This window comes from Chrysochloris asiatica, unplaced genomic scaffold (genome assembly GCF_000296735.1).
Source record: "Chrysochloris asiatica unplaced genomic scaffold, ChrAsi1.0 scaffold00263, whole genome shotgun sequence".
Classification (NCBI taxonomy): Eukaryota; Metazoa; Chordata; class Mammalia; order Afrosoricida; family Chrysochloridae; genus Chrysochloris; species Chrysochloris asiatica.
In genome coordinates this window covers 630,432-645,449 of record NW_006408781.1, presented here as the reverse complement: position 1 = coordinate 645,449, position 15,018 = coordinate 630,432, and the positions used below count along the sequence as shown (strand labels likewise).

At 41.0% G+C, this 15,018-nt stretch overlaps 1 protein-coding gene across 1 annotated transcript in view; it reads right to left on the bottom strand.

The window, feature by feature from the left end:
* Window positions 1–15,018, bottom strand: part of LOC102839658 (guanylate cyclase soluble subunit beta-2-like) — a 137,180-nt gene that overhangs the window by 55,715 nt on the left and 66,447 nt on the right. The window lies entirely within an intron of this gene.

Below are 15,018 nucleotides of genomic sequence, written 5' to 3'. Positions count from 1 at the left end.
AGTCAGTCCAGGAACAGAGAACTCTAGGACCATCAAGTGAGAAGAGCATGAGTGGAATGTGGGATCCTATCCAGAGAAACAGAGACACCAGAAACGGAGGCAGAGATCAGAACATGGAGAGAGAGAGCATCCGAGGACTCTAGACTCATGGAAAGAGAAAGGCTGTGTGCTCACAGCCTGGTGCTGGTGGCCAGGAGGCTTGTAAAACGTGTTCTTTGGTTGTGTAAATTATATATTCCTGAGTGTTTTTGTGTACATTCCCCCTCACCCCCCCCCAAAAAAAAGAAACCCCAGAGGGAATAGAAGCAAATACTGTTGAATGATGATGCACAGAGGAGATTGTAATCATTGCAATGAAATGATGAGTGTAAAACTGATGTTGTCCCATGTAAACTAATCACTTAATTCACAATAAAAATGTAAAAAATAAATAAATAAGCTCTGATTTCTCAACACAAACTATGCAAGCAAGAAGGCAATGGGATGGCACATATAAATCTGCAAGAAAACAAATTTCAACCAAGAATCATATACTGTGGTAGGCAAGTTTTTGTGGTTTTGTGTCAACTTGAATAGGCCAGGATTCTCAGTGGTTTGGCGGTTGAGATGTGATCATTCCCTGTGTTGAGATCTAATGTAATGTAATCATTTCCATTATGAGATCTGCTAAGAGCAACCTATCAATTGAAAGGAAGTTTCCTCAGGAGTGTGGCCTATTTTCAATATACTGGACACTCAGACAAAGCTTTCTGCTGGGTCTGGATCCTGCATGTGGCTCATCATCAGACTTCCAGTTCTTTGGACTTGAACCGAGGCCTTCTCTATTTCCTGTCCATCCTGAGTGTCATCAGCAGTCTGCCTGACCTGCCTGCCTGCCTGCCATCCAACCTGCAGATCTTGCTTCATCAATCCTGCAGCTATGTGAGTCAGACGTCTCCAGCCTGACATCTGACCCATGGACTTGGGACTTGCCCACATCTACGCTGTGTGAGCCATGTCCTTGATATAAACTTCTCTTTATATGTACATTTATAAACTTCACTGATTTTGTTTCCTTCGAGAACCCAATCTGAAACAATTGTTATGAGGAGTGGTTCCAGAGAAACAAAATAATAAGGATGAGTTTTTAAAATTGGTTCTCAAGTCTGACTAATTTAAAAGGCACTGATACTCTCCGCTAGTAAAGAGGATAATGCACCACATGAGGTGGCATTGTTCATATGTAAAATATCACTACCAATAGATTACATATTAGAGAGAAGTGAGGCTCTGGATGATCATGTATCTGATACTTTACTGTAAATTTGATAGGATGAGAAATATAGAGACTCTGGTTGGTTAGTCTTCTTACAATAAGCCAAGTGGCCACAAAAGATAAAAGTAATAAACTCAGGGCTTCAGAGTCACAGCTCAAGAGCCATATAAAAGACCTAAAGGTCCCTATCCAGAGAAGCAGCAATGCCAGAGATGGAGGCAGAGATGATGATGTGGCGAGATGGAGCTCCTGGGGACTCTAGACTAAAGGAGGGAGAAGGGCTGTGTGCTTGCTTGTGGCTGCTGGGTTAGCTTACAGGGTATGCCCTTTGGTTGTTTGAATGGTTATATATTCCTGAGTGCTTCACTGTACATCCAAAACATACCAGAGGGAATGGAAGCAAATGCTGTTGAATGATGATGCATGGAGGTGATTGTAATCATTGCAATGAAACGAAATACTATAGGATGAATGTAAAGCTGATGTTCTCCCATGTAAACTAACACTCAATTCACAGTAAAAACTTAAAAAAAAAAAAAAAAGACCTAAAGGTTTCCACTTGTGCCCTGAAAGAAACCCTTATTTCTTATAGCAGTTGTTGTTGTTTAGTGCTGTTGAATCAATTCCGACTCACAGTAATCCTGTATAGGGTTTCCAAGACTAAACCTTTCCGGGTGTAGAAAGCCTCATCTTTAACCTGCTGAGCAGCTGGTAGGCTTGAACCACCAATATTGTGGTTCACAGTGCAGAACTTTTCCCACAGAGCCACTGTGCTCCCATTTCTTGTAGTCGTTGTTGTTGCTGTTGTTATTAAGTGCCATCAATTCAGTTCAGACTCAGTGAGGAACGGCTGAGCTAATATTGCTGAAAACCAAACCCATAGTCTTATTGTAAGAGTGACTGAATTGCAATGTCACCTGCGTTCCCAACCTCAAATAGTGCTTGATGTTAACATGATAGCATTGATTAGAAAGAAATGGGATCCTGAATCTTGGAATGGGAACATACAGGCAGATAACCAGGGATTTGGGGGACAATGAGTCCCTAAATTCCATTGAATCACTTCTGCCAACAGAACCAGATATCTTAGCCTCTAGTGATGAAATTAACTAAGACGTGCTTGATGAATCATTGTCTCAGGTATCACTTAGGGCAGAACCTGGGGAATTGTCTGGGACATTGCCTGCGCAGATGCCTTACACGTTATTGTTGAACATTCCCAGGAAACACAACCACCACCCATTATTGTTTCTAGACATGTAACTAAACTTAAGTCCCAGCAAGACCCAAAAGGTGAAGTACAAATTGTAACACAGCAAGAGGTATGCAACACTCGAAAAAAACTGCTGGATTTTTCTAATGTGTGCAAGCAAAAGCCTAGAGAATATGTGTGGAAATGGCTATGAAGTGTGTGGGCTAATGGTGCAGGGAACATAAGGGTGATTACTCTGAGTTTATAGATATGGACCCACTGGTGTGGTGCTGTAAGATGAACAATAGACTCCTAACCACAAAGTTGATGGTTCAAACTCATCAACTGATTCCTGGAAACCCTATATACGGTGGCTATGAGTTAAAACTGACTCAACGGCCCTTAACAACAACAACAACAAAGCAGATTTGTCATTCAGTATTTCCGCTTGAGAGGTTAAGAGAGGATCTAATAGTTTATTTTGTTGGTTCACAGAAGAACAGATTGAGTGATGCCCTTCAATAAATAAGGTGAAGTACCAGACCTGCCTATATACAGTTGTTGTTGTTAAGTGCCATCGAGTCGGCTCCGACCCATAGCGACCCTGTACAGGGTTTCCGAGGCTGTAAATTTTTACAGGAGCAGAAAGCCTCATCTTTCTCCCACGGAACAGCTGGTAGTTTTGAACTGCTGACCTTGCGGTTCGCAGCCCGATTGGTAACAACTACGCTACCAGAGCTCCTTATATATGCACATACATACATACATACATACATACGTATCTACACAAGAAGAACGTTTAAAAGAAGGTTTTAAAAAAGGCTTAAGGAAATTAGCATGTTATAGTGGACTCATCTGGACAGACCCATAGACCCACACAAAGAGTGCTCAGAGGACATACCTTTTATCACAACAGTGAGGGACAAATTTGTGAAGGGAGCCCAGTCTCCTTGAAAACTGCTCTAATTGTTACTTTATGTAAATCAGATTTGACAGTGGGAATTGCTCTAATTGAATTAAGACTCCTAGCTACAATTGGCTAATTGGACCCAGTGGTAGGATGAGCTCTGAACTGCTAACCTTAAGGTCGGTAGTTCAAACCCACCAGCTGTTCCTTGGAAGTCCTATATGAGTCAGACTCGACAGCAGCACTTAACAACAATTACAATGGGGCTAATTGGGCACTGTGGTGGTAGAGGCCAGATGGCAGCACTTAACTGATAAAGACAAGGTGGGCATGGTTTTGTATCAGATATCAGCAATGATATGCTGAAAGTTGTATTGTTAGGTGCCGTCCAATCAGTTCCCAATTTCTGCACAACAGAATGAAACACTGCTTGACCCTGAACATCCCCAAAGTGTTGTTACATTTAAGCCCATTGCCACTGAGTCATTCCATCTCCTTGGGGGACTTCCTATTTTTTGCTGATCCTCCACTTTACTAAGCATGATATCCATATACACGGACTGGTCCCTCCTAATGTTTTTGTTGTTGTTAAGTGCCTTTGAGTCGGTTCCGACTCATAGCAACCCTGTACAGGGTTTCCGAGGCTGTAAATCTTTATGGGAGCAGAAAGCCTCATCTTTCTCCTGCAGAGCGGCTGGTAGTTTCGAACTGTTGACCTTAAGGTTCGCAGCCTGATTCGTAACCACTATGCTACCATGTTGTTGTTAAGTGCCGTCGAGTCGGTTCCGACCCATAGCAACCCTGTACAGGGTTTCTGAGGGTGTAAATCTTTACGGGAGTAGAAAGCCTCATCTTTCTCCCGCGGAGCAGCTGGTAGTTTCGAACCGCTGACCTTAAGGTTCGCAGCCCGATTCGTAACCACTACGCTACCATAGCTCCCTCCTAATAGCATGTCTGAAATATGAGAGACAAAGTCTCATCAGCCTGGCTTCAACAACTCTGGAACACACATTTCCTGATTTTAACCCATTTAGTAGCCCCACCTTCTGTTCTAACAACTGCCTCTTGTTGCATATACAGGTTCCTCATGAGCACAATTAAGTGTTCTGGAATACCTATTCTTCACAATACTATCCATAGTTTGTCATAATCCACACAGTTGAAACCCTTTGGATTGTCAATAAAGCATAAGTAAACATTTAAAAAAAAATTCTCTGCTTATCTGACATCAGCAATGATATGCTTAATTCCATTTCCTCTTCTGAATCTGATTTGAATTTCTGGCTGTTCCCTGTTGAACCATTTTTTATACTATTTTCAGCAGAATCTAACTTGCAGGTGATATTAATGATATTGTTGGATAATTTCTGCATTCGCTTGGGTCATCTCTCTTTGGACTGGACACAAAATGGATTTCTTACAATCAGTTAATCTGCCACATTTCTTGGCTTAGATGAGTGAGTACTTCCAGAGCTGCATCAGTTTGTTAAAAGATTTCAGTTTGTTTGTCTTCAGTTCTTTGAACCTTGTTTTTCACCAATGCCTTCAGTGCAGCCTGGAATTCTTCCTTCAGTACCATTTGTTCTTGATTATATTCTACCTCTTGAAATGCTTGAACATTGACTGTTTCTCTTTGGTACAGTGACTCTCTGTATTTCTTCCATCTTCTTTTGAACTTTTTGCATCATTCAATATTTTAAAATTTTTGTTATTGCTATGTGCCATGGAATTGGTTCCGACTCGTAGCAACCCTATATGGGGTTTCTGAGGAGTGACTGGTGGGTTTGAATCATGGACCTTGTGGCTATCAGTCCAGTACTTAATGTATGGCACCACACCAGGACTCCTTTTGTCCATAGAATCCTTCAATGTGGCAAGTCGAGACTAATTTTTCTTTTGTTCTTTCGGCTTGAAACATGTTGAGCATGTTATTTATTCCCTTTAGGTTTTCTAACTCCAGGCTTTTGCACATGTCATTATAATACTTTGTCTTCTTGAGCTGCCCTGTGAAATTTTCTGTTCAGCTCTTTTATTTCCTCATTTCTTACATTCACTTTAGCTTTTCTATACATCAGAGTCTCTTCTGACATATATTTTGGGTTTTCTTTTTTTCCTGCCTTTCTAATGACCTATTACTTTCTTCTTGTATGATATTCTTAATAACCACTCTTGTGGTCTTTGGTCATTAGTATCTGATGCATCAAATCTGCTCTTAAGATGGTCTCTAAATTCAGGTGGGATATATTCAAGGTCATGTTTTGGCTCTTGTGAATTTGTTTTAATTTCCTTCAGCTTAAGCCTGAACTTGCATATGAGTAATTGATATTCTGTTCCACCATTGCCCCCTGACCTTGTTTTGGTTGATGATAATGTGTTTTTGTGCTGGCTCTTACAGAGATGTTATCAGTTTGATTCCTGTGCATTCCATCTGGTGAAAGGTATTTGCAATGAATAAGTCATTGGTCTTGCAAAATTCTATCATGTGATCTCCAGCATTCTGTCTCTCACCAAGACCACTTTTTCTAATTACTGGATTCTTCCTCTTTGTTTCCAACCTTCACATTCCAATCACCAGTAATTATCACTGACTCTTCAATCCATGTTTGATCAATTTCAGATTGAAGAAGTGGGTAAAACTTTTCAATTTCATCATCATTGATTTTAGTGATGTATACATTTGAATAATAGTGTTCTTTATTGGTCTTCCTTACAGGCATATTTTATCCTATTACAGACATCATTGTACTTCAAGATAGGTCTTGAAATGTTCCTTTTGATGATGAATGCAATGCCATTCCTCCTGAATTTGTTTTTCCTGCCATAGTAAACCATATGGTTGTCAGATTTAAAATTGTCAATACCGGTGCATTTCAGCACACTGATGCCTAGGATATAGATCTTTGTGTTTCATTTCATTTTTGATAACTTCCAATTTTCCTAGATTCATATTTCATGTATTCCACATTCTTATTTTTAATGGATGTTTGTAGCTGTTTCTTCTCATTTTGATTTGTGTCCCCCATTAGCAAATGAAGGTCCCAAAGGCTTTACTCCATTTGCATCATCACAGTCAATTCTAGTTTGAGTAGGTAGCCCTTCCTCAATCATGTTTTGAGTGTCTTCCAACCTGAGGGGCTCATCTTCAGGCACTATATTTGACAATATTCTTGTGCTATTCATAATGTTTTCATCTTCCCGCACTATATCTGACAATGTTCCACTGCTATTCATAAGGTTTTTAGTGGCAAAATTTTTCTAAAATAATCTATCTCTCCTTCTTTCTAGTCTGTATTAGTCTGGGAGCTCCACTGAAACTTGTTCACCATGAGTGGCCCTGCTGGTATTTAAAATACTAGCGGCATAGCTAACAGCATCACACCAACATGCAAATCACCACAGTACAACAAACTGACAGAAGAGTGTTAGAAAGTCAAAGTAGTAATCAGAATAGTCTGACACATGTGGACTTACGGCTTTTGTTTCTTAGCAGGGGCCTGCTGTGGCCCTGTGGGATAAGCACTGGAGAAAGATGAGGCTTTCTGTTCCTGGAATGATTTATAGCTTTTGCAAACCCTAAAGAGGGTACCTGATTCTGGACCAACTTGCCAACACATCACATCAACAACTTAGGCAATGTGTACCTCAGAGAGAAATAAATGGGAAACCTACTAAATATTTACTTGATCTGTACAAATGGAAGAATTCTAGGTCAAATAAACAGTGGTCTAACTTGAATCACAAGAACAGAGTTATGGCCTCTCATTTGATTCCCAAAATTGAGCCTGTTTTCAGTACCAGAACCCTTTGAATAAAAGGAGACTGGGTTCACTTGAGGAAGGATTCCACTACATTGCTAAAAACTTATCCTGTTAGTCTTTCTCCCAGTCTTCCCTAAAGGGATCTACAGCCTTTCAGAAGAGTGGCTATTCACTGGGGAAAAGGAAATAATCAGACTTTTCAGGTATTACTGGAAACTAGCTCTGAATTGACACTCATTCTAGGAGACCCAAAATGTGACTGTGGTCCATCAGTCAGAGTGGGGGCATATGGAGGTCAAGTTATTAGTGGAGTCCTAGCTAAGGTTAGTCTCACAGTAGGTCCAGTGGGTCTCTGATTTCCCCAGTTCCAGAATGCATAATTGGAGTAGACATACTCAGCAACTGGAAGAACTCCCACATTCAATCCAAGAAACAAGGAATAAAAAGTATTATGATAGGAAAAGGCAAGTGGAACTTGCCTTTAGAGCCATTAGAATTGCCTCTACCTAGGAAAAGAATCAACAAAAAGGAACACCGCATTTTGAAAGACTGCAGAGATTAGTACCACCATCAAGGACTTGAAGGATGCAGGGGAGTTGGTTCCCAACACAAGCCTGTTTCACTTGCCTATTTGGCCTTTGCAAAAAAAGAGAGGGATTTTAGAGAATGACAGTGGATTGTCATATATTTATTCAGCTGGTGACTCCAATTGTAGCTGTTGTTCCAGATGTGGTCTCCTTGCTTGAGCAAATGAATATATCTCCTGCTACCTGGCATGCAGCTGGTGATCTAGCCAATGACTTTTTCTCAATTCTGGTTTCAGGCATCACCAGTAGTTTTCTTTCAGCTGGCCATTCTAACACTACATCTTCACCATCCTACCTCAGAGATATATTAAGTCTCTAGCACTATGTCATAATTTAGCCCAAAAGAAACTCAATTGCTTTTCCCTTTCACAAGACATCACACTGGTCCAATACATTAATGACATCATACTGATTGGACTATTAGGGAAGAAGTATCAATGACTCTAGACTTATTGGTAAAACAAAAGCACACTAGTAAGTGGGAACTTAATTAAAAAAAAAATTCAGATATCTTCTATCTCAGTGAAATTTTTTAGGGACTCAATGGTGTGGGGGCATGTAAAGATAATTCTACAAAACTGAAGGATAAGTTAATGCATCTGGCCCATCCCACAACTAAAAATGAGGCACAATGTCTGGTGGGCCTTTTTAGATTTTGGAGTCTATATAACCTTCATTTTGGGTGTCCTGTTTGGCCCATTTATCAAGTGACTAAAAGAGTTACTAGTTTTGAGTGGGGTCCAGGACAAGAGAAGACTCTGCAACAGATTTAGGCTGCTTACATGCTGCTCTGCCACTTGGGCCATATGATCCAACTGATCCAGTGGTGCTTGAAGTGGCAGTGGCAGACAGAAATGCATCTTGGGCCTTTGGCAGACCCTTACTGGTGAATCACAGTGAAGACACTTAGGACTTTGGAGCAAAGCCCTGCCATCCTCTACATATAACTACTCTCCTTTTGAGAAACTTTTGGTTGGCTACTGGACCTTAGTAGAGATTAAACATCTAACCAAGGCTCATCAAGTCAACATCAAGTGACCTGAGATACCTGTCATGAACTGGGTGTTGTCTGACCCACAGAGTAATAATATTGGACACACACAGTAGTACTTCATTATTAAATGGATGGTATAAATAAGATCAGGCTCAAGTAGGACCTGAAGGCACAAGTAAGCTACAGGAGGAAGTGGCTCATGGTGTCCACTCCTGTCATAATACCTTTCCTCTCCCAGTCTCCTTGGGGGCCTCCCTCTTTTTTGCTGACCCTCCACTTAACCAAGCATGATATCTTTCTACAAGGACTGATCCCTCCTGATAATATGTCTGAAGTGTGAGAGACAAAATTTGACCATCTTGGCTTCTAAGGAGCATTTGGATTGTACTTTTTCAACACTGATTTGTTTGTTCTTCTGGCAGTTAATGGTACCTTTAATATTTTTGTCCAATACCACAACTCAAATCAATTCTTCTATGGTCTTTCTTATTCATTGTCCAACTTTCACATGCATATGAGGTTATTGAAAATACCATGACTTGAGTCAGGCACGCTTTAGTCCTCAAACTTACATCTTTGCTCTTGAACACTTTAAAGAGGTCTTGTATACCAGATTTGCTTTAATGAAATACATCGTTTGATTTCTTGACTACTGCTTCCATGAATGTTGATAGCTGATCCAGAAGAATGAAGTCCTTGACAACTTCAATCTTTTCTCCATTTATCATGATGTCATTTATTGGTCCAGTGGTGAGGATTTCTGTTTTCTCTACATTGAGGTGCAATCCATATCCAAGGCTGCAGTGTTTGACCTTCATCAGTAATTTAAGTCCTCTTCACTTTCAGCAGCAAGGTTGTATTATCTGCATATTGCAGGCTATTAGTGAATCTTCCTTCAATTCTGATGCCACATTCTTCTTCATATAACCCAGCTTCTTGGATTATTTGCTCAGCATACAGATTGAATAACCATAGCACACACCTTTCCTGATTTTAAGCCCTTCAGTGTTCCCTTGTTCTTTTCGAGTGATTGCCTCTTGGTCAATGCACACATTCCTCATGAGCACAAGTATCTGGAATATTCATGCTCCACAAATAAAATGGTAAAACTAGGAATTTCCAGATAAACCAAAATGAAAAGAATTTATGAAACCAAAGCCAACCTTAAAATAAATACTAAAGGAAATTCTTCAAACAGAGAACCAACCACAGTAGACAGCAACCTGAAATTAGCATACATGACCAAACCACCTAGAAGTCAACTCAGAAATAGAAATATCAAAGTAAAACAAGCCTTCAAGACTGACAATAGGGAACCAGGTATATCAATTTATAATGAAGACACCTATAAAGTAAAACCCCTAAGCTCTGGTAGCGTAGTGGTTATGAATCGGGCTGTGAACCTTAAGGTCAGCAGTTCGAAACTACCAGCCGCTCTGCAGGAGAAAGATGAGGCTTTCTACTCCCGTAAAATTTACACCCCCCGAAACCCTGTACAGGGTCGCTATGGGTCGGAACCGACTCGACAGCACTTAACAACAACAACATAAAGTAAAAAGAGGGGATAGTGTAGTTACAGAACTTATAAATGCAGAGGAAGTCCAATAGATTTCCAGATAAAACAAACTGTTTTAAACCTTGGAAGAAATCAATACACCTTACTTGGGTGAAGGAGAAGGCAATTTACAATAAGAGGGAAGTTGCCAAAAAATGATGGCGGCAGAAGGAGAAACTGGGAGAAGAGCAAGAGTTAAAGGCAAAAGAAGTAAATTCTGTTATATACATTGTTGTTGTTGTTGTTATGTGCCGTGGAGTCGGTTCTCACTCATAGCGACCCTGCACAGGGTTTCCAAGGCTGTAAACATTTACAGGAGCAGAAAGCCTCATCTTTCTCCCACGGAACAGCTGGTAGTTTTGAACTGCTGACCTTGAGGTTCGCAGCCCAATTTGTAACCACTACGCTACCAGATCTCCTTGTTATATACATAATCTTGCAATATTGGTCATCGTCTCCATGGCACATAACCACTACCAACATGAGTAGATGTATGAATAGAATTTCAGACTGTGGTGCGGTAGAGAGAGTAGGAGTACACCCACAAGTGTATATACACATGTTTGACAGAGGATATTTACACATGGGCATTTACTTTTGTTGCAACTATATCCAGGAATGTAGTGAAGCATACGGAAGCAGTTATAAAAAATATCTTAGACATAACCAAACACCTTAAGACTATGTGTCACTGGATCAGTGCTCAGAACCAGTCTCAGGGAACACGGAGGTCAATTATCATAACATAGTCTACAAAGACAATGTTCTATATCCTACTCTGATGAGTAGCCACTGGGTCTTAAAATCTCACGAACAGCCCAAAGGAAAGAAGAGTGATGGCAATTGAAGACACAGGGGAACAATTAGCCCAATGGACTAATGGACCATGCAAACATCGATTTCCTCCACCCAAGACCAGAAGAACTAAATGATGTGCAGCTATCACTACCAACTACTCTGAAAGGGATCACATTACAAGGCCTTGGATAGAGTGGAGAAAATGTGGAACAAAACCCGAAATCGTAAAAAAGGTCATATTTACTGGCTGAATAGAAACTGATGGAACCACTGAGACTATGACCCTGGGTCACCCTTCAGGTTTGGAACTGAACTTACCCACATGGCTCAATTTTCAGCCAAATAATAGATAGGTTTATAATGGGAACAACACGAGTGAGGTATGCACATCTTAGAATAATCAGCCATTTGAGATCCAAAGGGCAGCATTTAGCCAAGGACAAAGCTGGGAAAGGTTAGGAATGAAGGACAAATGGAAGCAGGAACAGAGGGAAACAGTGGGATACGTTACATTGAGGGAATTGTAAACAGTGATATGAAACAAAATATGTATTAAATTGTAAAACGGATGATCTACTCTACAAACTTTCACCCAATTCACAATAAAAGTTTTTAAAAAGAAAATCTTTCAGGCTAAGGCACATCTCAGAAAATTTCATAATGGCCCTCTAGTTCTGAAGATTCATTTTATGTGCCAACTTGACCAGGGTATAATGTCAGTTGTTTGGTCAAACACTGGCCCAAATGTCATTGTGGAGGTATTTTGTAGATATGATTAGCATTTACCATCCGTTAACTTTAAGTACAAGTGATTACCCTTGATAATGTGGGTGAGTCTCACCCAATTAGTTGAAGAATTTACAGCAAAATCTGAAGTGTTCAAGAGAAGAAATTCTATCTCAAAACTGGAACATAGAAATCTTGCCTGAATTTCCAGTCTTGTGGCCTGTCCTATGGATTTTCTTTCAATAGCATCAACTTTTTCCTCAGTTTTCAGCCTGCTGGCTTTCCCTAAAAATTTCAGATTTGCTACCGATTCTTCATGGACCCACACCCTATTCACAGTCACCCATAGGATAGAGTAGAACTTTTCCATATGTTTCTGAAACTGTAAACTTTTATGGGAGCAGATAGTCTCATCTTTCTCCAGTGAAGTGGCTGTGGATTCGAGCCACCTACCTTGTGGTTAGCAGCCCAGCACTTAATCCACTATGACAGATCCCACAATAGCATAAACCAATTCCTTAAATTCAGTCTCCCTCTATGTGTGTGTGCATATCTACATGACCATTGGTTGGCTGGTTGTATGCCACTGAGTCCATTTTGACTCATTGTTGTTATTTGTTGGTAAATGCCATCAAGTCGGTTCCAACCCATAGCGACCTTGTATAGGGATTTCGAGAATTAGCTGCTGGGTTTCAACCACTGATATTTCTATTCAAACTGACCTTATTGTCCTGCAGCATCACAGCAGGAATCCATAAGCAACCTTCTATAGGGTTTCTGAGGCTGTAAAGTTTACAGGAGTGGAAAGTCTTATCTTTCTGCTGTGGAGTGATTGGTGACTGGTAGATTTGAACTGTGGACCTTGCAGTTAGCAGCCCAGTTTATAATCCACTAAACTACCAGGGCTCTGTATGTCTGTGTCTGTGTCTGTGTCTCTATCTGTATCTACATAGCCTATTGATTCTGTTTCTCTGGAGAAAACTTACAGAGAAACCAGATTACCTTAATCCAATAGTTCTCAACCAAAGGTGGCTTTCCCCCTTCCCCTTTCCTGGGGGTGGGGGTGGGGATATTTGGTAGTGCTTGAAAATAACAAGGGTGAGGGGAATGTGTTACTGGTATCTAGTGGGTAGAGTATCTAGTGGGATACTGCTAAACATCCTACAATGCAAATGACAGCCCTTAAATGGGACAGAGGTAAACAGGGGTTTATGCCCAACCTTGGAACAACCTGGCTTTGTGATACAGGGATCGAAGCATAATCGGAATGCATAAGAGAGGGGAAATAATGTTAAGGTGATAGATTGTATTATGGATATTGGTTTTCCCTGCCTACTAACGTAAAATGGATACTTGAGTGGGATAGGTCTGAATACCAGGAAATATGATTACAGAAAGTGTGTAAGCCCGTCTTCAGCCTATAACTGATTAGAATATCTAAAAGGGATTCTAGAATTTACCCAGTGAAACAGACTTCTTGTGGAGCCTTTGTGGAGCATGGGGCCTTAGATAGATATCTGAACCCCATATAGAACCTTCGCAGGTAGGATATTCTCACTTGAAAATACATGCAGACCAATCCACAGCTACTAGAGGAACAAAAGATATTTCTTGAAAGAAAGACTAGCAGGTAAAGAGGAGGAAGAAAAAAAAAAGAGCACACTGTTTGGCTATTACAAGTATAAACAAGATGTTTGCCTGGGAGTCATCAAGCCATCAAGTCACTTCAGGACAAACCATCACCCAAGACTGAAACTCAAAGGGAACACACAAGCAGGCATATAAGCTCGCTGGTGACCATATTGATCTACCTGTGAGTGAAAGTGGGAGAAAGGCTGTAATGAAGACATGGGCTTGACCACGCTCCATAAACTCTTGTAGACCTTGAGATGAGAGGAAGAAGAAGAAGCGCTGGTTGGTGTGAGGTTTGGGATATTTGGGAACCACTGAGCACATGGACACTGACATAGCCAAAGAGAATAAACTGTCCATCTGATATGAAGTGGGGAGAGGCATGCAAGGATGCTCAAACTTGCAGATAGTATTCATTTGACCTAGCTTGGATAGCTTGATGATCAAAGCTCAACTAAAGGAAAGATGAAGAAATCTGATACAGGAAGCAAATGTAAATTGCTGCAATTTGATGAACTTGACCTTAACTTACAGAGGTAGTAGCATAAAATAACAACCTAGAGGAAAGGAGTCTTCAAATAAGGATCAAGCACATCCCCTCAGTAAACAGGATTGATAGGTACAGGCAACTCAGACATTAGCTACCTAAAGTGGGGGTGTCGTGGTTGTTGTTAAGTGCCATTGAGTCGGTTCTGATCCATAGCGATTGGTTTCCAAGGCTGTAAATCTTTATGGGAGCAGAAAGCCTCATCTTTCTCCCATGGAGTGGCTGGTAGTTTCGAACTGCTGACCTCAAGGTTTGCAGTCCGATTCGTAACCACTATGCTATCAGTTGTTGTTGTTGTTGTTAAGTGCCATCGAGTCGGTTCCGACCCATAGCGACCCTGTACAGGGTTTCCGAGGGTGTAAATCCTTACGGGAGTAGAAAGCCTCATCTTTCTCCCGCGGAGCGGCTGGTAGTTTCGAACCGCTGACCTTAAGGTTCGCAGCCCGATTCGTAACCACTACGCTACCAGAGCTCCTTGCTATAAAGGCACAAAGTGGCTGGCTTACAAGTTTTCATGAGGGAGTTTCATTTCAGAGTGAGAGGGGGAAGGTAGACTCCACAATGAATAGTTTCCATCTTGTCTAGATGGGTCTGGTAAAAGGAGATGGAGATAGTATTCTTTTGATTTAATAGTGAGTAATTGTAATCATGGAGTCCTGGTGTGGTGCTGCAGGTTAATGCACCAGACTGCAAAGCCGTTTGAACTGCAAAGTCGGCAGTTCAAGCTCACCAACTGCTCCTCGGAAACCCTATACAGAGTCGCTATGAGTCGGAACTGACTCTATGGCATTTAACAACAACAATTGCAATCATGACTAATTGCAATTGTCACAATTGCAAAGATGAAAGATGTGTAACAAAAAAGAGGGGAGTAGTTAATCTTACATTCCAGGAACAGAGAACCCTAGGACCATCAAGAGGAAATGCATGAGCAGAACATGGGACCTTAACCAGACAAGCATCAACACCAGAGATAGAGGCAGAGGTGATGGCATGGAGAGACAGAGCATCTGAGGACTTTAGACTCATGGAAAGAGAAAGGCTGTGTGCTGATGGGCAGGGTTTGC